Raw genomic sequence first — 24,379 nt, 5'->3', positions numbered from 1 at the left:
ACACACACACACACACACACACAAATATTGGGGGAGGGGCATAAAAAGTGCCAATCAGCGGAGTGATCCAGGAGCCTGGGGAGGGCTTAGTGGGCACAGTAGAAGAATACGGCTCTGCCCATTTAAGGCTACTCTCTGTGAGCAAAGCTTCACTCAGAAGCTCACACGCTCCTTGAGAGAAGTGGCGGGAGCCCCTTTGGACTGGGTTCCAAGATGGCGCGGGTGGAAGGGCGGGTCCTTCTGAGAGCACAAACGCTACCTTTTGCATTGATGCATTTGATACACCCTCTCAAGACACACACAGCCTTCCTCCCCGAACCTGCCATGTCTGCATACTACAGCGAGAAACCCCAACCTCATGTTCCTCTGCCCGAAACCTGTGGTGAAGAGAAAGGTTAGTCTACCGCTTGTTCACACAGCTCGACACAGCGTGCAGCTGCTGTGAGCAAGGGAGCGCAGGCCAAGCAGCCCGCAGTCTCTCTTACTTCAGTGATTGTCTCCATTGTCCTTTGATTACAAATTGTTAGAGCAAGCAGAAAACATGAGCTCAGACAACCTTGAAAGGAGCCACAGTTCATGAAGGAGTCCATGAGCCCTGGTCAGAAGCCTGCGCTTGGAGCAGCCTGGGTCTGGTTCTTCTCACGGGGTTGGTCATGCCCTGGTGAGGCTCCCCCTGTGGCCTCAGCCCCCGTGTGGTGTTTATTGGAAAGTCTTGTCTTTCCTTTGACTTCCTTACCTCAGCGGCTCTCTCTCCTGTCTTCACCCCGAATGGGAAACAGCTGGCTGGCCTGCATCTTCCTCAAAGGTGGTTATTGACTCCTGCCTGTTTTCATTTTCCTTCCGTAGGTATCGTGTGCTTTGTCACTTACTGGGTGTCTGAGGTACCATGTCAGCAGGAAAACTCATTACTGCCACAATGTCTGCTGCCTCAGCGCCTTCCGGGAGGCAGGTGGCCTCTGGGCTGTAAGGTGATAAATACAGCTAAAGGAGAGGACGGGGCCTCGGAGGGCGGAGGAGGACAGCAGAGATTATATGGAAATGATGGCTATTTCCAGCAAATCTGACGGTTGCTCTGACAGGAAGTGACTGAGAAACTGGACACTGGCTGCTTAATTAGCCACGCGGGAAAATTTAGACAGTATTTTTGTGCGTGGCAAGAGGGCTTCCCTCTTTGATGCTCAGAAGTAGTCCCAGATCTGGGGAGTTGATTCTGGGGCCAAGCAGGTGCAGAGAGAGCAGCAAGGCCCTGGGAGGGAAGCCTGACCTGCAGAGCAAGTGTCATGAAATATGACAGACGCTAACCGGGGCAGTCAGAGGTCCCCGTGGGATCAGGGACAATGTGAGGCCTTGCAGAAGGCCTAGAGAAAACCGTGGGGAGAGAAGGTTTGCAAAAGCTTCCCATGAGATAATAAAAAAGTAATTTCAGTGACTTTGGATTAACGAATATCACTTCCCACAGAGCGCTGCACCCAAGTGTAAGGCCGAAGGAATACAGACTAAGGGAAAACTGAGAAGAGGGAGGGGAAGAAAAGATGGATTGTCCGACTGGGGAATACCTGTTTGCACCAGGTCATTTCAGTCGTCCAAACCCGCCGTCAACTGGACAGTAAAGACGGTAAAGACATAGTCTACCTTTTGGCAGCTCGATAGACTTTGTTTTCTTCGCACTTCTTTTGCAAGGTTGATTTTAACCTAAGTCTCCAGCAAGCCTAACACATAAAAACCCCACTCGGGGCCGGTGCAGTTATATTAGGGATTTTATTTCCCTTGCAGGGAGAATTGCTCTCTCTGCTGGTTATCGTGCATGCCTGCCAAGACCGTAAAAGAGCCATCACGGGGAACAGTTTCCAGTGCTGGGAGCCATCCAGTCCTGTCCTGGAGGCTGGTGGGAAATCATGTGAGGAGAGCCTTGAGTGAGGACAGCTTGAGGGAAGGCGGATGTCCCCAGGGGCGCTGACAGCACTTCTGTGTGTGGAATGGCTCTACCGCTGGAAAGATAGGTTTGTGGTGTTTTCTGGTGATGTTTATCTTCCAAATCGGTTAGGGGTTGCTTTCTGGCACTGGGGAATAAGCTGCTAAAAGTTCGACCTCAGACTCAACCTTGCAGCTCAGAATGATGGTGTGGGCATCGGCTCCTTTTCACACATGTTTACGTCAGTCACACAGGCCATCCTGTCTTCCTTCTCGCCCCTTCGGAAACAGGAATTCTAGAAATGGGGGCGCAAGGAGGGAATGCAAGCATTGCTTTATAGTTTATAGTATTTTTGCCTCCTTACCATCTCACCCCACCCCCTGTCCCCCAATACATACTCTTCCTGTGGCATTTAGAGCAACACCCACCTGTCCTGAGCTGACGACTGCATTTATGTCCTGCAGTCTGGGCTGTATATTCAGGATAGATAAGATGGGAAAGAAAGGAGAGGATTCTGAAGTCCCTCAAGATTATTCTGCTCACAAAAGCTTTTGTTTAGCTCCTGGCCCTGTTCAAAGGACAATAGACTTAGAGGGATCTATGCAAATGTGTCCTTTTCCCATTACAGACTGTGACCTTTATGGCTATATTGGAATAGCAACATCAATTCCTGGGTTAATAAGACGCTCTGGCCTAAAGGGAGGGTGTTCTCCTCTCGGGAAGTAGAAACAGGGAAAGCGGCCTTGCAACCTGTCCCTCCAATGAAGGGATTTCCATGGGCATTGGGAAACCCTTTCCTTTTGTCTGTCGCACTTGCTTGTGAATCAGGGAACTCACCTGTTCAAGAGGGCCATGATGACTTTTATTAACAGTTTCACATAGAGCAGAGCATCAGGGCACAGACCATTTATCCCAGCACGTGGGAGGCAGAGGCAGTTGGATCTCTGTGAACGTGAAGCCAGACTGGTCTACAAAGCAAGTTCCAGGACAGCCAGGGCTATGCAGAGAAACAATGTCTCAAAACAAAACAAAAGTTTCACGTAAGAGGCATAGAGCTCGTTAAAGCAATAATAAAGCATGTAGGATCACCGCACAGGACACTGAGATGCTTGAGCCAGAGGCCCGGGGCATGTGACTGAGAAAAATCAACATTAAACACGGAGCACAGAGAGTAGCTGTTGCTCATAGCAAGACCATCCTGTACAAAAAACACAAGAAAAAGAAACTTTCTTGGAGATGTGTTTAGAGCCTTATCAACGAAATGCTCGCCACAATGAAATGTGTGGTTCCAAGTCACCACCAGGAGGTCAAGAACAGTGGGTTTCTGAGTCTGGTCTTTGCTATGTTGTGAGTTCTTTTTTCCACCCTTTTTTTTTTTTTTTTAAGATTTATTTTATGTATGTGAGTACACTGTAGCTGTCTTCAGACACACCAGAAGAGGGCATCAGATCCTGTTACAGATGGTTGTGAGCCACGATGTGGTTGCCGGGATTTGAACTCAGGACCTCAGAAGAAGAGGAGTCAGTGCTCTTAACTATAAGCCATCTCTCCAGCCCCTTTTTCCACCCTTTATCCCCCCAATTTCACCCCTATCATTAGATAGGAAAGAAAGAAAGAAGGACAGAGGGGAGGGAGGGAAGGAGGGGAAGGAGAGTGGGGGGAGGGGGAAGGATAGGGAGAGAGATGTCTAAATCTAATTTCTTTCCTTTCCTTGACTGCTAACAAATCACAACCACTCGGCCCAGCTACTGGGACTCCAGCACTTTTGTGCTTTCTGAAAAGTTCCCAGAATTCTAAACATCTTGAAATTGCAGAAACTCTCCTGATCTGGCAAAACTATGACTGCTAGGACACAAGGCAAATTATAGTCAGCTGCTTCAAAGAAGCCCCCAACCCTCACCCCTGGGATTAAAAAGAAAATGTGTTCTTATTATAGTTTTGTGTATTTTTTCCCCCTTAAGAAGACAAAATTACAGAATTCTCACTGCAAGTCTCCCTATAATTAATTTCTCTTTCTGAAATCACCGAGGCTATTAATTAGACTGGCCGTACTGCTTTGCATTTCCAAAGTGCCTTAAAATACACCGTGAGCAGTCAGTGTGGAGAGGAAGGGCCTGCAGACCGTGGGAAGCTAGCACACATTGACCTGGGACTTGAAATCACTGGCAAAGAGTGCGAAGGATTGTGGGTGGATGGTTTTTAGTGAGGCTGAAAGTCAATAAAAAGTCAAGACTAAATCAATAAAAAGAAGACGAATCTGTTAACAGAAGAAGGTTCTACCTCTTGTAGTTAAGACAATTCTACAGCCTTCCAACTTAAAAAACAAACAAATAAACAAAAACAAAACAAAACAAAAAACCCCAACAACAACAACAACAACAAAACAGGCAGGAGAGAAGAAAGAAAAGAACAGAAAAAAAAAAAAAAAAAGCAGAGAAAGATGACGGAGCGTGGTGGTAATACCAGCACTTGAGAGGCTGAAGCAGGATTACCTCAACTGAGAGAGACGCCATAAAAAGCCAAAGGCTGAGGGTATGGCTCAGTAGGTAAAACCTGGAGCTGTGCAAGCTGGATGACCCGAGTTTAATCCCTTACATAGTGTGTTGGAGTACATCTGTAAGCATTCCCACAAGGAGATGGGAGATGAAGACAGGAGACTCTCCTGGAAGCTCAGGGCCAGCCAGCATGGAGTTCACACAGCGAAGCAGCAGGTGGCTCTGGGAGACTCTGCCTTACCCAGCTCCGTGCGCTGTGGTGCGGTCAGACACCAGGCTCAATGCTGTGCCGCTCCTGAGCCTGTGTGAGCATGTGCGGGTGGGCACGCACTGGCCAAATAAAATAAAATTAAAAACCAAAGCCAAATTAATTTTCAATCACAAATAAAGCTAAATGAAAACGGAAGTACAAGGTCTGCAACTCCTTCTCCTCGAAGGCTGCTTTAATACTCGCAGATAAAGAGCCGCTTTCAAGCTGACCCGAAGCAAACCTGCCCAAAGAAGAAAAGGCGTCACGGCGTTAAAATACTGTTCCGTTTGAAAGCAGCATTTGGCTGGGATTCCCATCCTGGGGTTAAAGTGGGAAAATGTTTAATTGCTTAGGAAGTAATCCTATTATGGTAGATTTCATGCACCATGAATTCTTTCTCCTAATTTGAGGAATTATGAAAGGAAAGTGGGATTTTTCTGCTAAGTACATTTTCGAAGGAGCATGTGATAGGTGCGGGAGACTCAGCCGACCGGCCAGACAGAGGCTTTCAGCCGAGGCTCACACACGGAGGCGCCCAGGTGAAACTCAGCAGGCCGGCAAGTGAGGTGACGTCTGTCTGCTTCAGTTCTGAGCATGAAATCATTGTAAAAACATTCTAGAAGTAGGGTATAAACGGACGTGCTGTTTCATTAACGTCAGTTCTGATATTTCTCACAGAAAGCTGTGCGCTGAGCAACTATGTCAGTGCGAGGCACTTAACAGTGAGTTTGTACACTTAAGGGACACGATTTAAGGTCCTTAGGAATTGGGAGGAGGGGCTGTTCTGGAAGATGGCTCAGTCAGCCAAGTGCCTACGAGATAAACAGTAGGACCCGAGTTTGGACGCCATGCACCCACACATTGAGGAGGGTGCCTATAACCCAGTTCTACAGGGATGGAGACAGGCATCCTCCAGGCCCAGAACACACAGGCAGGTTTTAATCAATTAGCCTCAGAGCTCAGGCTCTGTAAGAGACTCTGTCTCAAAATACAGAGGTGGAGCACGACTGACAAAAGACATGGATGTTGACCCCTAGCCTCCACCAGGCAGACATGCACACACGCACACTAGCAAGTGTGTGCAACACACACACACACACACACACACACACACACAGAGCGGGGCGGGGGTGGGGGGGAGCGCATGCACAGGAAAGGTGCCTGGTTTGGTTGGCTGAGTGGACAGAATGAGGGAATAGTTTTTCCATCACAAACACATCTTTCAGTGCTTTTTTTCTTGGAGGAAGCCCCCTCCCCAAATGATTCTGAGGTGGAGACTTCTGGTTAAGTTGGTGAATATGTCCTAAAAGGATCATTTAATTTAAAAAAAAAAAAAAAAGTCTTCAAAGGCCTTAATGACATTCGCACCCCACAGAGCAAGCCGAGCACGATTTATGTGATTCTTTGGAAGGCCACAGACCCTTTAGGACACTGGAGAGGACCCACACTTCTCACTGCGTAGCTCGGCAAAAGCCCGCCATAACTCTTTCCAGATAACTCACACTCCCAGATAACTCACACTCCCAGTGTCCACGCTGCTTTCATTTGTCTAGGTTACAAAGCGTGCTTTTAACTAATTTGCACTTGAAATTTTGATGAGGACAATTTTATGGCGGGGCGAGAGACGGCCTTGTTGATAGAGGTGACCTTTGCTGAATGGGATTCTCCAGAGTGAGTAGACCAGGATCTGGGGCAGCACACCCTGGGTGGGTGAGAAGAACTGGCTGATTTAAGCCACAAGGAAAAACATCGGAATTTCTGACCCTGAACTTTCTCTTTTCGACCTCAACTCTACTCCTAATCCAACGGGATTGGTCCTTTCCCCTTCCTCGTGCTAGTCTTTTATCTTTGAAAAGGTTTTCCTTATTAAACTCTTTTTTTTTTCTTTTACTGGATTTTTTTAAATTTACCTTTTAAATGTTATCCCCTTTCCCAGTTTCCCCTCCAGAAACCCACTATCCCATTCCCCCAACCCCCCACTTCTATGAGGGTGCTCCCTCACCCACCCACCCACTCCCACCCACCTCCCTACCCTGACATTCCCCTACACTGGGACATTGAGCCTTGACAGAACCAAGGGCCTCTCTTCCCATTGATGCCTGACAAGGTCATTCTCTGCTGCATATACTGATGGAGCCATAGTTCCATCCCTGTGTTGGGATGGTGGTTTAGTCCTTGGGAGCTCGCCGGGTGTGTGTGTGTGTGTGGGTCGGGTCTGGTTGTTTGATATTGCTGTTTTTCTTATGGGGTTGAAAACCCCTTCAGCTACTTCAGTCCTTTCTCTAACCCCTCACTGGGGACCCCGTTCTTGGTTCAGTGGTTGGCTGTGAGCATCCGTCTCTGTATTTGTCAGGCTCTGGCAGAGCCTCTCAGGAGACAGCTGTGTCAGTCTCCTGTAAGCATGTGCTTCCTGGCATCAGCAATAATGTGTGGGATTGGTGACTATATAGGATGGATCCCCAGGTGGGGCAGGCTCTGGATGGCCTTTCCTTCAGTCTCTGCTCCAAACTTTGTCTCCATATTTCCTCCTGTGAGTATTTTTGTTCTCTCTACTAATAAGGTCTGAGGCATCCACATTTTGGTCTTCCTTCTTCTTGATCTTCATGTGGTCTGTGAATTGTATCTTAGGTAGTTTGAGCTTTTGGGCTAATATCTGCTTATCAGTGAATGCATACAATGTGTGTTCTTTTGTGATTGGGTTACCTCGCTTAGGATGATGTTTTCTAGTTCCATCCCCTTGCCTAAGAATTTTATGAAGTCATTGTTTTTAATTTAGTCCATTGTGTAAATGTATCACATTTTCTGTATCCATTCCTCTGTTGAAGGACATCGGGGTTCTTTCCAGCTTCTGGCTATTATAAATACGGCTGCTATGAACATAGTGGAGCATGTGTCCTTGTTATATGTTGGGGGATCTTTTGGGTATATGCCCAAGAAAGGTATAGCTGGGTCCTCAGGTAGTATAAGGTCCAATTTTCTGAGGAATCTCCATACTGATTTCCAGAGTGGTTGTACCAGCTTGCAATCCCACCAACAATGAAGTGTTCCTTTTTCTCCACATCCTCACCAACATTTGCTGTCACCTGAGTTTCTGATCTTAGCCATTCTGACTGGTGTGAGGTGGAATCTCAGGGCTGTTTTGATTTGCATTTCCCTGATGATTAAGGATGTTGAACATTTCTTTAGGTGCTTCTCGGCCATTTGATATTTGTCAGTTGAGAATTCTTTGTTTAGCTCTGTACACCTTTTTTAAAAAGGGTTATTTGATTCTCTGGAGTCTAACTTCTTGAGTTCCTTTTATATATTGGAGATATTGGCCCTCTCCAGATGTAGGTTTGGTAAAGATTTGGTTGCCGTTTTGTCCTAATGACAGTGTCTTTGCCTTACAAAAGCTTTGCAGCTTTATGAGATCCCATTTGTCGATTCTTGATCTTAGAGCATAAGCCATCGGTGTTTTGTTCAGGAAATTTTCTCCAGTACCTATGTGTTCAAGATTCATCCTTACTTTTTCTTCTATTAGTTTGAGTGTATCTGGTTTGATGTGGAGGTCCTTGATCCACTTGGACTTAAGCTTTGTACATGGTGATAAGAATGGATCGATTTGCATTCTTATACCTGACCTCCAGTTGAACCAGCACCGTTTGTTGAAAATGCTGTCTTTTTTCCATTGGATGGTTTTAGCTCCTTTGTCAAAGATCAAGTGACCATAGGTGTGTGGGTTCATTTCTAGGTCTTCAATTCTATTCCATTGATCTACCTGCCTGTCTCTGTACCAATACCATACAGTTTTTTTTTTTTAATCACTAATTGCTCTGTAATACAGCTGGAGGCCAGGGATGGTGATTCTCCCAGAAGTCCTTTTATTGTTGAGGATAGTTTTGCCAATCCTGAGTGTTTTGTTATTCCAAGTGAATTTGCAAGTTGCTCTTTCTAATTCTGTGAGGAATTGACTTGGGATTTTGATGGGGATTGCATTGAATCTGTAGATTGCTTTCAGCAAGATGGCCATTTTTACAATATTAATCCTGCCAATCTATGAACATGGGAGATCTTTCCATCTTCTGAGATCTTCTTTAATTTCTTTCTTCAGAGACTTGAAGTTCTTGTCATACAGACCTTTCATTTGCTTGGTTAGAGTCACACCAAGGTGTTTTGTATTATTTGGGACTATTATGAAGGGTGTCCTTTCTCTAATTTCTTTCACAGCCTGTTTATCCGTTGAGTAGAGGAAGACTACTGATTTGTTTGAGTAAATTTTATATCTAAGCACTTTATGGAAGTTGTTTGTCAGCTGTAGTTCTCTGGTGGAATTTTTGGGGTCGCTTAAGTACACTATCATATCATCTGCAAATAGTGATATTTTGACTTCTTCCTTTCCAATTTGTATCCCTTTGATCTCCTTTTGTTGTCTGATTGCTCTGGCTACGACTTCAAGGACTATATTCAATAAGTAGGGAGAGAGTGGGCAGCCCTGTAGTCCCTGATTTTAGTGGTATTGCTTCAAGTTTCTCTCCATTTAGCTTGATGTTGGCTACTGGTTTGCTGTATATGGCTTTAACTATGTTTAAGTATGGGCCTTGAATTCCTGATCTTTCCAAGACTTTTATCATGAAGGGGTGTTGGATTATGTCAAATGCTTTCTCAGCATCTAATGAGATGATCATGTGGTTTTTTTCTTTGAGTTTGTTTATATAGTGGATTACGTTGATGGATTTTCATATAATAAACCATCCCTGCATCCCTGGGATGAAGCCTACTTGATCATGATGGATGATTATTTTGATGTGTTCTTAGATTCGGTTTGCAAGAATCTTATTTTTGCATCAATATTCATAAGGCAAATTGGTCTCAAGTTCTCTTTCTTTGTTGGGTCTTTGTGTGATTTAGGTATAAGAGTAATTGTGGCTTCATAGAATGAATTGGGTGGTGTTCCTTTCCTTTCTATTTTGTGGAATAGTTTGGATAGTATTGGTATTAGGTCTTCTTTGAAGGTCTGATAGAATTCAGCACTAAACCTATCTGGACCTGGGCTCTTTTCGGCTGGAGACTTTTAATAACTCCTTCTATTTCTTTAGGAGTTATGGGACTGTTTAGATGGTTTATCTGATCCTGAATTAACTTTGGTACCTGATATCTGTCTAGAAAATTGTCCATTTCATCCAGATTTTCCAGTTTTGTTGAGTATAAGCTTTTGTAGTAGGATCTGATGATTTTTTGGATTTCCTTAGTTTCTGTTGTTATGATTCCCTTTTCATTTCTGATTTTGTTAATTTGGATGCACTCTCTGTGCTCTCTGGTTAGTGTGACTAAGGGTTTATCTATCTTGTTGATTTTCTCAAAGAACTAGCTCCTGGTTTTGTTGTTTCTTTGCATTGTTTTTTTTTGTTTTGTTTTGTTTTTTTTTTTTTTGTTTCTACTTGGTTGATTTCAGCTCTGAGTTTGATTATTTCCTGCCTTCTACTCCTCTTGGTTATATTTGCTTCTTTTTGTTCTAGAGCTTTCATGTGTGCTGTCAAACTGCTGACATATGCTCTCTCCAGTTTCTTCTTGGAGGCACTCAGAGCTATGAATTTTCTTCCTAGCACTGCTTTCATTGTGTTCCATAAGTTTGGGTATGTTGTGCCTTCATTTTTATTAAATTCTAAAAAGTCTTTAATTTTTTTCTTTATTTCTTCCTTGACCAGGTTATAATTGAGTAGAGCATTGTTCAACTTCCATGTGTGTGTGGGCTTTCTGTTGTTGTTAGTGAAGACCAGCCTTAGTCTGTGGTGATCTGATAGGATGCATGGGATTATTTCAATCTTCTTGTATCTGTTGAGGCCTGTTTTGTGACCGATTATATGGTCAGTTTTGGAACAGGTACCATGAGGTACTGAGAAGAAGGGTTTTTTTTTTGTTGTTGTTGTTGTTTTAGGATGAAATGTTCTATAGATGTCTGTTTAATCCATTTGGTTCATAACTTCTGTTTCTGTTTCCATGATCTGTCCATTGATGAGTGGGGTGTTGAAGACTCCCACTGTTATTGTGTGAGTTGCAATGTGTGCTTTGAACTTTACTATGGTTTCTTTTATGAACATAGGTGCCCTTGCATTTGGAGCATAGATATTTAGGATTGAGAATTCATTTTTCCTTTGATGAATATGAGGTGTTCTTCCTTAATTTTTGATAACTTTTGGTTGAAAGTTGATTTTATTTGATATTAGAATGGCTACTCCAGCTTTTTTCTTGGGACCATTCACTTGGAAAATTCTTTCCAAGTCATTTTCTCTGAGGAAGTGTCTGTCTTTGTCACTGAGGTGCATTTCCTATATGCAACAAAATGCTGGATCCTGTTTATTTATCGAGTCTGTTAGTCTATGTCTTTTTATTGGGGAATTGAGTTCATTGATGTTGAGAGTTTTTTAGGGACCAATGATTGTTGTTTCCTATTATTTTTGTTGTTAGAGGTGGAATTATGTTTGTGTGACTTTCTTCTTTGGGGTTAGTTGAAAGATTACTTTCTTGCTTTTTCTATGATGTAGTTTCCCTCCTTGTGTTGGAATTTTCCATATATTATACTTTGTAGGCCTGGATTTATGGAAATATATTATTTAGATTTGGTTTTGTCATGGAATATCTTTGTTTCTCCCTCTATGGTAATTGAGAGTTTTGCTGGATATAGTAGACTGGGCTGGCATTTGTGTTCTCTTAGGGTCTGTATGACATCTGCCCAGGATCTTCTGGCTTTCATAGTCTCTGGTGAGAAGTTTGGTGTGATTCTGATAGGTCTGCCTTTATGTGTTACTTGACCTTTTTCCCTTACTGCTTTTAATATTCTTTCTTTGCTTTGTGCATTTGGTGTTTTGACTGTTATGTGACAGGAGGAATTTCTCTTCTGGTCCAATCTATTTGGAGTTCTGTAGGCTCCTTGTGTGTTTATGGGCATCTCTTTCTTTAAGTTAGGGAAGTTTTTTCTATAATTTTGCTGAAGATATTTACTGACCCTTTAGGTTGGAAAGCTTTGCTCTCTTCTATACCTATTATCCTTAGGTTTGATCTTCTCACTGTGCCATGGATTTCCTGGAGGTTTTGGGCTAGGAGTTTTTTGCAATTTGCATTTTCTTTGACAGTTGTGCCCATGTTTTCTGTGGTATCTTCTGCCCCTGAGATTCTCTCTTCTATCTCTTGTGTTCTGTTGCTGATGCTTGTGTCTATGACTCCTGATCTGTTTCCTAGGTTTTCTATCTCCAGGGTTGTCTCCCTTCATGATTTTATTTATTGTTTCTATTTCCAATTTTAGATCCTGGATGGTTTTGTTCAATTCCTTCACCTGTTTGGTTGTGTTTTCCTGTAATTCTTTAAGTAATTTTTTTGTTTTCTCTTTAAGGGCTGCTACCCGATTACCTGTGTTGTTCTGTATTTCTTAACGGGAGTTATTTATGTCCTTCTTAAAGCCCTCTAACATCATCATGAGATGTGATTTGAAATCAGAATCTTGCTTTTTTGGTGTGTTGGGGTATCTAGGACTTGCTGTGATGGGATAATTGGGTTCTGGAGATGCCAAGTAGCCTTGGTTTCTGTTGCTTAGGTTCTTGCACTTGCCTCTTGACATCTGGCTATCTCTGGTGTTAGACAGTCTTGCTATCTCTAACAGTGGCTTGACCCTCCTGTGAGTCTGTGTGTCAGCACTCATGGAAGAGCAGATCTTTCTAGGCAGGATTTGGGTACTGAGAGCTGTGGCACAGGATCAGCTCCACATGTACATGGAAACTGGAAGGATCGTGTCCTAGACTGCTTCTCGGCTCCTGTGTCCCAAGGACTCCAGGTGTGTCCCTCAGAGCAGAAGTGGTAGTCCTACTTGTGCTCTCAGGTGTGTCAGCGCTCCTGGGAGACCAGTGGATCTGGGCACAGAGAGCTGTGGCACAGGGCTAGTTCAGGGAGCATATGGAAACTGGCCTTATTGAACTCTTTGTTACAGCTAAGGATTACTTAGTCTCAGCATCCGAGAAGCTGAGAATTCATCCAAGGACTTCCCCTCATTCTTTAATCAGTCATCATGACCTTTCCCAGATTCCTGTCAGATGCAGCTCATTTTAATAACTTATGCTCTGAGCCTCTGGGGAAAACTTTGGCAGAGGCTCTGCATGCAGTTTACCTTCACAGAAAAGTTACCCTAGAGGCCATTAATTAGATGACAGGAAGATGCTAGGTGGATGAGGCAACTGGAAGACACACACACACACACACATACACACACACACACACACACACGGCGGTGGTGTGAAATCTTTAGGGAAAACTCAAGAGAAAGGTCACCAGGGTAACGAATAACTATGTACCCAAGGTTGGTCTCTGTCACTATAGCTGGAAGTTTCTATGTCATCTACCTTCTAGAATCTTCCAATTGGAAGGCTGGTATGGGGCAAGCATGCTCCCTCCCCATCCTCCCCTAGAGCTCTGCTTCCTGAGTCTGTTTCATTGGTTGTAAAACGTCATAACCTCCCCATCACTGTTTATCATGTGTGTCTGAAAAGACCTCTCTTCTAGAGCACCGACAGTTCACCTGCGAGTAAATGGGAACCCCAGACAATGGTTGTTTGTAGTGAGAATTTTTGGTTTCTTTAAAAACATAGAAATATGATAAGAATGTGGGATAAGGGGCTGCTTTAGATTGTCGATAGCAGGTGACTATGATTTGCCTCATGCTCTAGCACGGGTGTGATTTTGCCAGCTGTGGATAGTATGTGAGCGTGTGATATTGAAATTCTGGGGACTTTTAGGAGGATATATAAATGCTAGACCAGCTCCAATAATGGAAGCTGTTTGCTGGTTGGATGCTGTTAGTTGTGGTTTGTCATGTAGTCACGTGGGAAGAGACAAAAAGAAGAAATTAGATACCCTGAAGGCAAAGACCAAACCCAAGAAACTCAACACCCCTATTCATCAGGAAGTAGTCTAATAATATCGCCACCTCCTTTCTCCTCTATCCCTTTTACTCTTCTATCTAGTGTTAGGCGGTTCCAAGGTTGGAGCCAAAGTCTGGCTATAATTCTGAACTGGTATTTTAAGGCAAACACAGTGAGTCTTACTCACAGACACCCTGTGACGATAAAGATTCAGCACAGTGCGCATGCCTGCAACCCCAGCGTGTGAAAGCAGTGGCGTTCAAGGTTCCGCAGCTCCAGGCAAGCTTCAACTATATAGTGAAACTTTGTCTTCACAAAGCCAAGAATGAAAATACAAGTCGGAGAGAAAGATGGATGAGAGGGAAGGACAATTTCCTGACAATATAATTCATAACAGGAAGGGATAGAAATTAGGAATAAAGACAGGACGTTGACAGATGTCAGAACCAATCGCATGTACAGTATCCCACCCACCAGCCATGTCAGACGACAGTGGGAGGATGCAGCCACTCATTCTTCAAGTCATCAGTAAAGAATTCTGGTGCAAACCCCAGAGTCCTGGAGACATGACCATCACCATGTGCTAATGCCTGACATTCAACAATCTTATTTCATGGCCAACCAAACCATGTGAGCTACATAATGGTCCCTTTCTAGAATCCTGAAACTCAAGCTTTGAAGACCACCCACAGTCACAGGACTGGGATTCAAGCTGAGATTTAAATGAACCTGAGTCTGCTGTTCTCTTATGGTTGATAAATGCAGAGGTTTCCCCACTCCCAGGTAGCAGGCAGAGGGCAGGAGTCAAAGCCTTATGGCTTGATACTGGAGTTAGCCATCATGCTGGCCTGAAAGCTCCCTTGGTTTGCTGAGTTACACATTGTCACTGATTCATACACGTCTTAACACATAATAGAAACCTAATAAAAGTTTGTTAAATGAGGTTATGATGTATATGCCGCATAATCAAGTCCTGAGGTCGGCCTTTTCCATTTATCTAGAGATCTCCTGTCTTGGCAGCATGTACTGTGTTAGTTCTGGTTTACAAGTGTCTGGGACACCTGCCTGACAGCCTGGACATTGCCTCCTACACAGCCCCGTCCTTCTGCTGATTGTTATGGCTGCCGTCTGTAGACGTGGAGCTGCTGTTGACATCTGATTCACACGTCTGGCTTGTTCTTGGCCCTGTGAGAATTATGGCTGGGGAATAACAGATTAAATAAAAAAATAAGTGAGAAATAAAAACGAGGAAGGAGAAGATGGAGGGGGTTGGGTGGGGGGGTAGTTTCACCATCTTATTTTCACAGGTTGTTAAGTGCTGAAGGGACATCAATCCAAGGCTAATGAGGAGGTAGGTGGACATCTGGTCCCGCCCCTGACTCCTGTGATTCAGAGCAGCTCTGAGACGGCCCAAGTAGCAACCAGGCAGTGCCTGGGTGTTGCCAGATTTATGAAATCTGCTGGGCTGTGGAGAAGGCAGAGGCGAGATTTTCACTCTAGATGAAGCTACAACATGTGCTGTAGATACTGAGTCCTGAAGAGCTGACTCACGGCCTTTTGTGCTTCTTCCCACACCTGCAGTGGTCCGCATGGAGAAAGGAGAATGGCACCTGAACTTGGACCTGCGATGGACATCGTGGTGTCCTCTGTGCCCTTTGCAGGCCCCTTGTATTGTCAGCACTGCTCATCCTTCCATACGCCACAGCAGGCTCTGAGAAATGGAACTTGTATTGCTTCTAAGAATACTTGGTTTTGTTTCTAAGACATTACTGGCTGGTTTTGTGTCAGCTTGACACAAGTTAGAGTCATGCCTCCGTGGGACATGGCTGAAAGGCATGTTTTTCAATTAACAATCAAGCAGGGAGGGCCCAGTCCATGGTGGGTGGTGCCATCCCTGGGCTGGTAGTCCTGGGGTCGTATAAGAGAGCAAACTATGGAAAACAAACCAGTAGGCAGCTCCCCTCCATTTGCAACAGCTCCTGCCTCAGGTTCCTGCCCTGTGTGAGCTCCTGTCCCGACTTCCTTTGGTGAGGAACAGCAATGTGGAAGTCTAAGCTGAATAAACCCTTTCCTTGCCAACTTGCTTTTGGTCATGGCATTTTGGTCATTGTTACAGCCATAGAAACCCTAATTTAGACTGACAGGGTCCTACTTTAGTACAGGCTGGCCTAGAACTCACAACCCCCCTACATAGTTTCTGCAATGCTAGGATCATAGATGGGCACGCAGCATCGTTCTGGCCTATTCCCCAGTGCCATGTAGTTAGACATGAGCAGGGCAGGCACGTTCTGCTCCTGGATCTTGGAGCCTCATGCTGACATTTTAACTTAGTGATGACGTAAGTTCCAAAAACAGGGGTGAGAGAGTGAATGTTCACGGACACGCTAGAGTGTAAGCTACTCATCTTCCACCATCTCCCAATCTAAAATTCCCATCCAGCCAGTGAAATGTTCTCCAGAAAACAACCATGAGACTAAACACAGCCGGTACACTTTGAGCTTCATTAAATGTTTTCAGACAACATCTGGGGACTTGACTAAATCTTAAACCAGAAATAACAAGCTAAGGGCAAACAAAAACAAACTAAAATCTGATGCTAGGAATATTGGACTTGGAGAGACAATAGGAAAAAAATTCAACATTATATCAGCAATAGAGAGGCAATCTTAAGATGCCCAAGGGAGGACAGGGTAAAGCAGAAACTTCTTTTTGTTTTTGAGACAAGGTCTCACTGTGTAGCTCTGGCTGGCCTTGAACTCACGGGGATCCACTTGCCTATGCCTCCCAAATACTATAATTAAAAGTGTAAAACCTTCTTATTACTATTCTTTAGGATTTTATATCTAATATCAAGCTATCTACAACTTAGAAAAATGCACTTCCCTCCTCCTGACTTAGATGCCCCATTTCCCTCTCTGGCCTGGTTCCCATGGCTGGAACCACCAGTCCAGTGCTGAGATATGGTGACTTGTTTTGGGCCCTATTTTTGTTTCAGCAGTGGTGGAGATGGAGCTCTGGGCTTGGCCCAGGGTAGATGAGTGCCAGCCCGACCTCTGAGCTATGTTCACAGCCCCTCGGATTAACTTTCTAACCTCTGTTCTTCCCGTGCACTGCTGCTGCCCTTCCCCCACCTAGCACAGTGGCCGGCTAAGGACTGAACAAATATTTCCTTCCATGCCTTGAAACTTTTGCTGAAAGACTCTGTGTTTTTTGGCACAAACCTTCAGTGTTCCAGCCACTTAAAACCTTGTTATCCTCACTTCCTGCTTATGCAGATCCTCAAGGCCAGAGGTGAGAGATTAAAACTTTCTTTAGACATTGCTGAGTGTGAGAACAGACCTGTATACAAGCACGAACAGTACGTAGTCTTGTAGCGCTTCAGGATAATGATGGAACTTTCCACAGCCTTCGGTGGACATCCCGTCACACAGATTGTCTGTCTGTCTGTCTGTCTCCTATCTATTTATGATTACATGCATATGTAGCATACACACATATATATGCATGTTTGCCTATGTATGCTTGTGTGTGTGCGTGTGTGTGTGTGGTGTGTGTGGTGTGTGTGTGTGTATGCATTTGTGGCATATGGCATTTGGTTTGTGTGTGTGGCATGTGGTGTGTGTGTGAGCTTGTGTGAGCATGTGTGCATGTGTGTGCATGTGCATGTGTCTGGAGAGCTGGGCATTCCTTCTGTGCTGTGAGAATGTTGGTTTCGGAGCTGTATAGAGGGGAACGTTGAGGAAGTCAAGTAAAACAAAAACAGCTCAGTGTTTTTCCTGGGTGTCAATTGTCCTTGAACCAGCCCTTGTGATTGCTGTAAGCTTCCGGTTGATTATGACTGGTGTCACTAGTGGTCTCACTAACTCCACAGGCACAGGGATGTACAAACTCTCCATGATGCTCAAGCCATGGAGAGTGCTTGGACACACACACGGTGCAGCCATCTTGGCCCTCGGACATGACCTTAGACATGACCCCTGGAGTGCTAACAGCCCCATGTGGGGCTCCACATTTTCAGGTCTTCACAGAGCTCGGCTAGATTATTGACCAAGATCTGACTCTATCCTTCTTTTTTTTTTAACTAATTAATTGTGTGTGTTGAGTGTTGGGTCCATGGTTTGCCAAGTTCGTATGGAGTTCAGACAACTGGGAGTTGGTTCTCACCTTCCAATCTTGTTTTTAGGCAAGGTCTTTCTTATTGTTTCTGTCCTTGGGCTGTATACTCTAAGTTAGCTGGCCCAGGAGCTTTCAGAGAGGAGTGCTGGGATTACAGATGCAAGCCACTAGGTTTGGCTTTCTATGTGGATTCCAGGAGTCAAACCAGGTCACTAGGCTTGGACAGCAAGCGCTTTACCCCACTGAGCACCTGAGCCCTGACTGTGTTTCCACTTCTCATATCCCAATCAGTTGGAGACCACGTACCATCGTGGATTCTCCGTGACCTCTCCCACCTCTGGGAGGTAGATGTCCTCTTTACTCAACTAAGTTCAGGTATTGCTGCCCTGTGTCCCTAATGGCGAAGGCGAGTTCACGCTGGTGTTGAGACAGCGTGGTGGCAGCAGCAGAGGCAGCGGCACGCAGGGATCTGGGGAGGAGCTCACAGGTCTTTCCTACACCATCCATCGGTGCTGCCTGCCTCTGCTGTGGAACAACCCACACAGCCTCTGGAACAGTTCGCGAGAAAACACAAGTAGGGGACCACTCTTTTGCTTGTTACACGGAATCAGCATTTGGGATCGTGGAGGCTGATTAGACTTGTCCTAATTCCCAGATTTAAATCCAAGAGGGGAACTGTCAAAAGAACAAATGTACGGCCTCACTGAGTATCCTGGTGTGGCTGAACCTAGGGCTTGGCAACAGGAAGGTCGTCAACGTTGCCAGCCCTGAAGAGCAGGGCCCATGCTCAGCAGCTAAACAGAAAACCACCACTTCCTGCTCGACCAAACATTACATTCAAAATGCAGAAATGTGGTAAAGCAGGGAGCAGTTGTCGTCTGGAACTTGGTGTTTCTGAGGCTGTGTGGTGTACTGGACTCACAGGTTACTTGGTGACTGACTGCCAGTGCAGTAGGAGTCCCAGGGAGGAGTGCTAAGCAAACGCATTACCTGCCATTACAGCGGAGTTAGGTGGAAAAGTGAACATGTGAGTTGCTATGAAAGCCTTAACCAGAACCTCCTGAGGAATAATAATAATAATAATAATAATAATAATAATAAAGTATAAGAGAGACTGGGAATATAGCTTAGTAACAGTATTTTTCTAGCAAGTGCAGAAGCCTGGGCAAATTAATATATATTTATATATTATATTATGTTATATTATATGTCATATGTTATATATTATATATATTTATGTATACATATATGTATAATATATTTTATTCAATATATATTAGTTTTTTTTTCCCGGAGCTGGGGATATATTAGTTTTGTCTCTATATATTAGTTTTTCTTTCTACATATGCACATATATATGTATATATGTGTAAATTATTTCATAAGAATATAAGATGTCATCTATGTTAAAAAGCTTAACCATCTGTTTTTGTAGTATCTTAACAAGTGGACCAAATGATTTCTACTTAAGATCCTTTCTAAGTGGCTTTTGGGATAGGAAACCCTGCTACTAATTGTGATGTAAGACGATGAGGACACAGCCAAAGACACTTTTCCCTCAGTAGAAAGTGTATAGTTGTACCAACTTTGGTGCAAGCACGAGAAATCTCATCTCTAGACAGAAAGTCTGAGTTCTCCGTGGTCCACGCAGGTCTCTGGGGCCAGTGCGATGACCGAGGGAGCTATATGACTACATGCTCCGGCAATCTTGGGATTTGACATGCACACATGTGGTAAAAGTGTGAGTTTTATTGAATCTACTGTGAATATGCTGAAGACAGGGAATCCTGGGTGCACGAGTTAAGAAAAGTCACAGGAAAAGGAATGAAAGGGGTCTACAGGAGAGAGACGGTGGCTCACATAAAGCCTTGCCAAACGTCGGGAGTCATTTTCATTTTCTCTGTTGTGTTTTTTAAGAAGAATAATTCCCCTTTATCATCGCAATGAGAAAACCAGTGAGTCTCCGAATAGCTACTCACCAGAGTTAACCACTCCGCACATTAATGCCAGGGCGGTAGTGCGCATCCCTTAGCCAATCCCCAAACAGAACAACTATTAATGCGGAACCTCGCCGGCAGGTTTTGAGGCTCTTTTCAATCTCTGTTTTCTGTCATGCCACAGATGAGAAGGGAATGAACGGCCATCGGTGTCCCTGGCTTTGAAGGGATGACACTGGAATATTTAAATGAGTTCTGCTTTGGGGCTGAGCAACCTTCTCCTGTAAAGGGCGCATGGTAAGTGTTTTAAGCACTATGTCTGGCTGCAACGTCTCTGCCTCGGCCATGAACTTTGCTGTCGCCGCGGTCTGAGAGAAGATGTAGGCAGTACTGCATGAATGAGCGGGATCGTGTTTTGATGAAGCTTTATTCTGCTACGGCTGGCACAAAAGCTGTCTCGTTCATGAACTAGGAGAAGGTGCAGGAAAAGGGGACGAGGAAGATGAACTTCAGAAAAAATGTTTGAAATGTGTGGTGAGTGGGCTGGTGTAGATGGCTCAGGTGGTTAAAGTTCTTGCCAGGAGTGGTGGGTGTCCTTGTAGCCCCAGTACTGGATAAGTGGAGACAGTTCTGAGAGGTTGTTGGCCTAGGTAGGGTAGCCTAAGAGGTGAGCCTGAGGTCCCATTAACAGACCCTGCCTCAAACTGTGAGGTGATTAACTCCTGCTCCTGTGGAAGGATAGTCAATGTTGACCTCTGGCTTCTACATATGCATGTGAACTCACATATACACATGAACATAAACACCTGAAAACATCACACACACACATACACACACATGCACACACACAGACACACACACATGTACACACACAGACACACACAGGCACACACACAGATACACACATGCACACACACAGACAAACATGCACATACACAGACACACACACATGCACACACACAGACACACATGCACACACACACACACACACACACACACACACAGACATACACACAGACATACACACATGTCAGTGAGAATAGGGTAGCCATTGAAGTCTGTGGTTCCCAAGCCCGACCACTTATGTCATATCTAAGTTCTGCCTCCAGAGATGGCCATTGAATAGGCCAAGGAATATTTTTATACTCTTCAGAAAGATGATTATTTAGTATTGTCAACTTGGCAGGATCCAGAATCATCTGGGAGGTGGGCCTCTGGGCACGCCGGGGGGATAGTATCTCAATTGAGTAGGAAGACCTGCCTACTCTATGTCCCCATTCCCTGGTTGGGATCTTGGATTATAGAACTGGAAAAGGGAGCAGATCAGCTGTACGCATCCATCACTCTGTGCTTCCTGATTGTGGATGTGTTGTGACCAGCTGCATCAAGCTCCTGTCCCCACGACAGGCCTCAAATCATAAGCCAGAGAAGAAGGATCCTTCTCCCCTAAGTTGCTTTGAAGAGTATTTTTATCACAGCATTGCAGAAAAATAAACTTAAAATGAGACTCCCTGATTTAGAAAATCAAAACCTAAATCACTGTTGGTCTAAAGGGTAGGGAAATGTGTGGTGCTGTAAGTGAAGCCTCCTTAGGGTGAGGGTGAGATCCAGGCTATGAGAGGCCCAAGTCTACCGTGCAGGAGACGGACATCCAGTCCGAATGGGAACAGAACTAAGTTTTAACCTTGGCTATGCCACCGCTGTGACCTTAAATAACTCACTCAGGTTCTCCAGTCCAAGGTTTTGTGAGAGAAGATGGCATGCAGACCCCAGCAAAGTGGAGTGAGACCACCATAAAGAAGGGACTTTCATAATCCACCCCTGTGAAAAGGACAAGAGTGCACTCAAGTAACCACAGCACCGGCAACCTACCACAACCGCACACACAGTACATTCATAGGATCATCTGCCTAGTAACGGCCAAGTCAACAGGGGACCAGGGGTACCCCTGGATCAGTGTCCAAGGATAATTATTTCAAAATGACAAACACCATCTACACCACTTCACCTTTCAAAAACCCTTCTCATTCTTCCTTGACCTCCCTACAGAGCCCAGGCGTGAGCCTCCCATAGCTAAAAACAATCCTGGGACAACTTAACCACTCCCTACTGCTAACTCACTTGTAACGCCTCTTCCAGCGACAAGTGTGGGATCTTATGAGACAGATATACTGCAGCCCAGACTATGAAATTATAATCTTTTGTCTCCTCTCTCGTGAGGTTAAGCTGAACAGGGTTTAAGATGGAAAATTACGGGTGGTGGCATTTGACTGCTCCCCGATAGGGCCTCCATGTGATAAACAGAGCAAATTTCTGGGGGACATTCAGTCTGATCAAAAAGTAGCCACTGTATCCACCAGGGTTTTCTTTCAGAAAGGAAGTAGGCTAAGTGCCTCCCTTCTTCCCCCCCGTGCACTTGCTCTGTGCCTACCTGCCTTCAGGTGCTAACTCAGAAAGGCACAAAGGCATCCCAAGGAAGGTGGGTGAGAGGCTGAGCAAAGGGCTGCTGGTATGTTAGCGGGTTTGTTCCCATTTCCGGAACAAAACACCAGAGGCTGTCAACTTAGAATGAGAAGCGGTACATTTCAGCTCACAGTGTCATGGCTACCGGGCCCTGACACCTTGGGCCTTTGTGTCACTGATAGGAAGCCCGTTTACCTCCTGATGGCTGGGAAGCTCAGAGACCAGCAGGCTGAGGTACACGCCCTTTTCAAGGACATCCCTGTGCATCCTGACTTCCAGGCCTCATCAGTGTGTGTGTGTGTGTGTGTGTGTGTGTGTGTGTGTGTGTGTGTGTGTGTGTGTGTGTATTACATTTGGGGCTTGTACATCATGGTCTGTTTCATCAGATAACAACCTGTGCAGGGAGGTCAGCTTTCTCATTCCACATGTGAATTCCAGGGATTGAATCAGGTCAGCAGGCTTGGCTGCAAGTGCCTTGACCCACTGGGCCATCTTGTCAACCCCTCCCCTCTCTTTTTTTATTAGCACATCTTTACTTTACAAAGTAACGAGAACATTATGACATTTTCACGGGTAACATATTTCGGTCATATTCACCCTCCAATCATCCTAGTATTCTCTTCCTTCCCATTGGTCTCCTTCCTCTTCCCAAACGGTCCCTCTTCTATTTCAGGGATAGAATAATATTCTCTTAAAGGCTGGCTCTGTATGAGAAGATGTTCTGAGAACGACTTGATTCACTTAATGTAGTCTACAGTTCTTGGCATTCTCTGTAAATGACACAACTCCACTTTTATTACTGGGGAATAGAACTCCATTGTGCATGCACAGCACATTTTTTTCTTAAACCATTAGCTAATTGCTGGGCCTTAGGCTATCATGGTTATCTTAGCTACTGTGAATAGTGACACAGTGTACATGGGTGGGGCTGGGGAGATGGGTCTAGGATAAAGTACATGTGAAAGTGTGAAGGTTGGAGTCTGGGTCCCCAGAACCCACGTAGAAGCTGGGCAGGTGTGGCAGCTGCTGGTAAGCCCAGAACTCAGGAGACTGAAACCGGGGATCCCTAAGGCAAGCTGTCTGGCTAGGCTAGGCAGAATTGGTGAGTTCCAGGTTCCGGGAGAGACCCTCAATCAATGAATTAAAGATTGATGGAAAAAGTCAACTTTGAGTCTCTACACATGTGTGTGCTTACATATATATACATTTATATACATGCCTGAGCACACACACTGTACATATACACATACACAACAGCAGCAGCAGCAGCAGCAGCAGCAACGAAAATTCAGATATCCCAACCCAGAGTCCTTTGAGTATATACCCTGGAGTAGTAGTATATACCTGGGCCATTAATAGTTCTGATCTCCCCTCCCCCACAATCCCCCACCCCCCACCCCGTGCCCCACACTTCAAGTCTCTGTGAGGCTAGGCGCTTCCTCTCCCACTGAGGTTAGACAAGGCAACCCAGCTAGAAGAACGTATCCCACAGACAGGCAACAGCTTTTGAGACAGCCCCTGCTCCAGTTGTTCACGACCCACATGAAGACCAAGCTGCACATCTGCTACCTGTGAGCTGGGAGGCCTAGGTCTACCCTGTGTATGTTCTTGGGTTGGTGGTTCAGACTCTGAGAGCCCCATGGGTCTAGGTTAGTTGACTCAGTTGGTCTTCCTGTGGAGTTCCTATCCCCTTCCTCCTAATCTTCAGTAAGAGTCCCCAAGCTCCATCCACTGTTTGGCTGTGAGTGTCCGTATCAGAATCAGCTGCTGGGTGGAGCCTCTCAGAGGACGACTTGCTCCTGTTTGCAATGGAACCTGAAGAGGCTACCTCCTTTATCTAGACAGGAGCCCCAGCGGAGCAAGAGACACCAACCCACCCACAGACCTTTCAACCCCAAATTTATCCTGTCTACAAGTAATGTAGGTTCAGGGAAGGGAGCAGCAGTCAAGGGAATGGCCTACCAATGGCTTGAGACGCATCCCATAGACAAGCACCAATCACGAACATTATTAATCATACTGTTATGCTTGCAGACAGGAGCACGTCTTGTGTTGCTGCTGACAGCCATCCTGTCTGGGGTGAGATGCGATTTCAATGAGGCTTTTGTTTGGATTTCTCAGACAAATCCTCACCCTCTAGTTTCTACCTCCTTTCAATAGCGTCACAGGCTGGGGACCGAGGACTCAACACACAGGTCTGAGTGGGAAACTCAGGAGCAGATGACTTGAGTATAGAAACTCAAAAGATAAGAGCAGAGCTTCTGCCCTGTGGGAAAAACTTTATGATTCAAATAAAATGACCTCCCCATTATATAAATGCG

The sequence above is a fragment of the Rattus rattus genome, chromosome 14 (assembly GCF_011064425.1).
Source record: "Rattus rattus isolate New Zealand chromosome 14, Rrattus_CSIRO_v1, whole genome shotgun sequence".
Lineage (NCBI taxonomy): Eukaryota > Metazoa > Chordata > Mammalia > Rodentia > Muridae > Rattus > Rattus rattus.
This window is presented reverse-complemented; position numbering follows the sequence as displayed.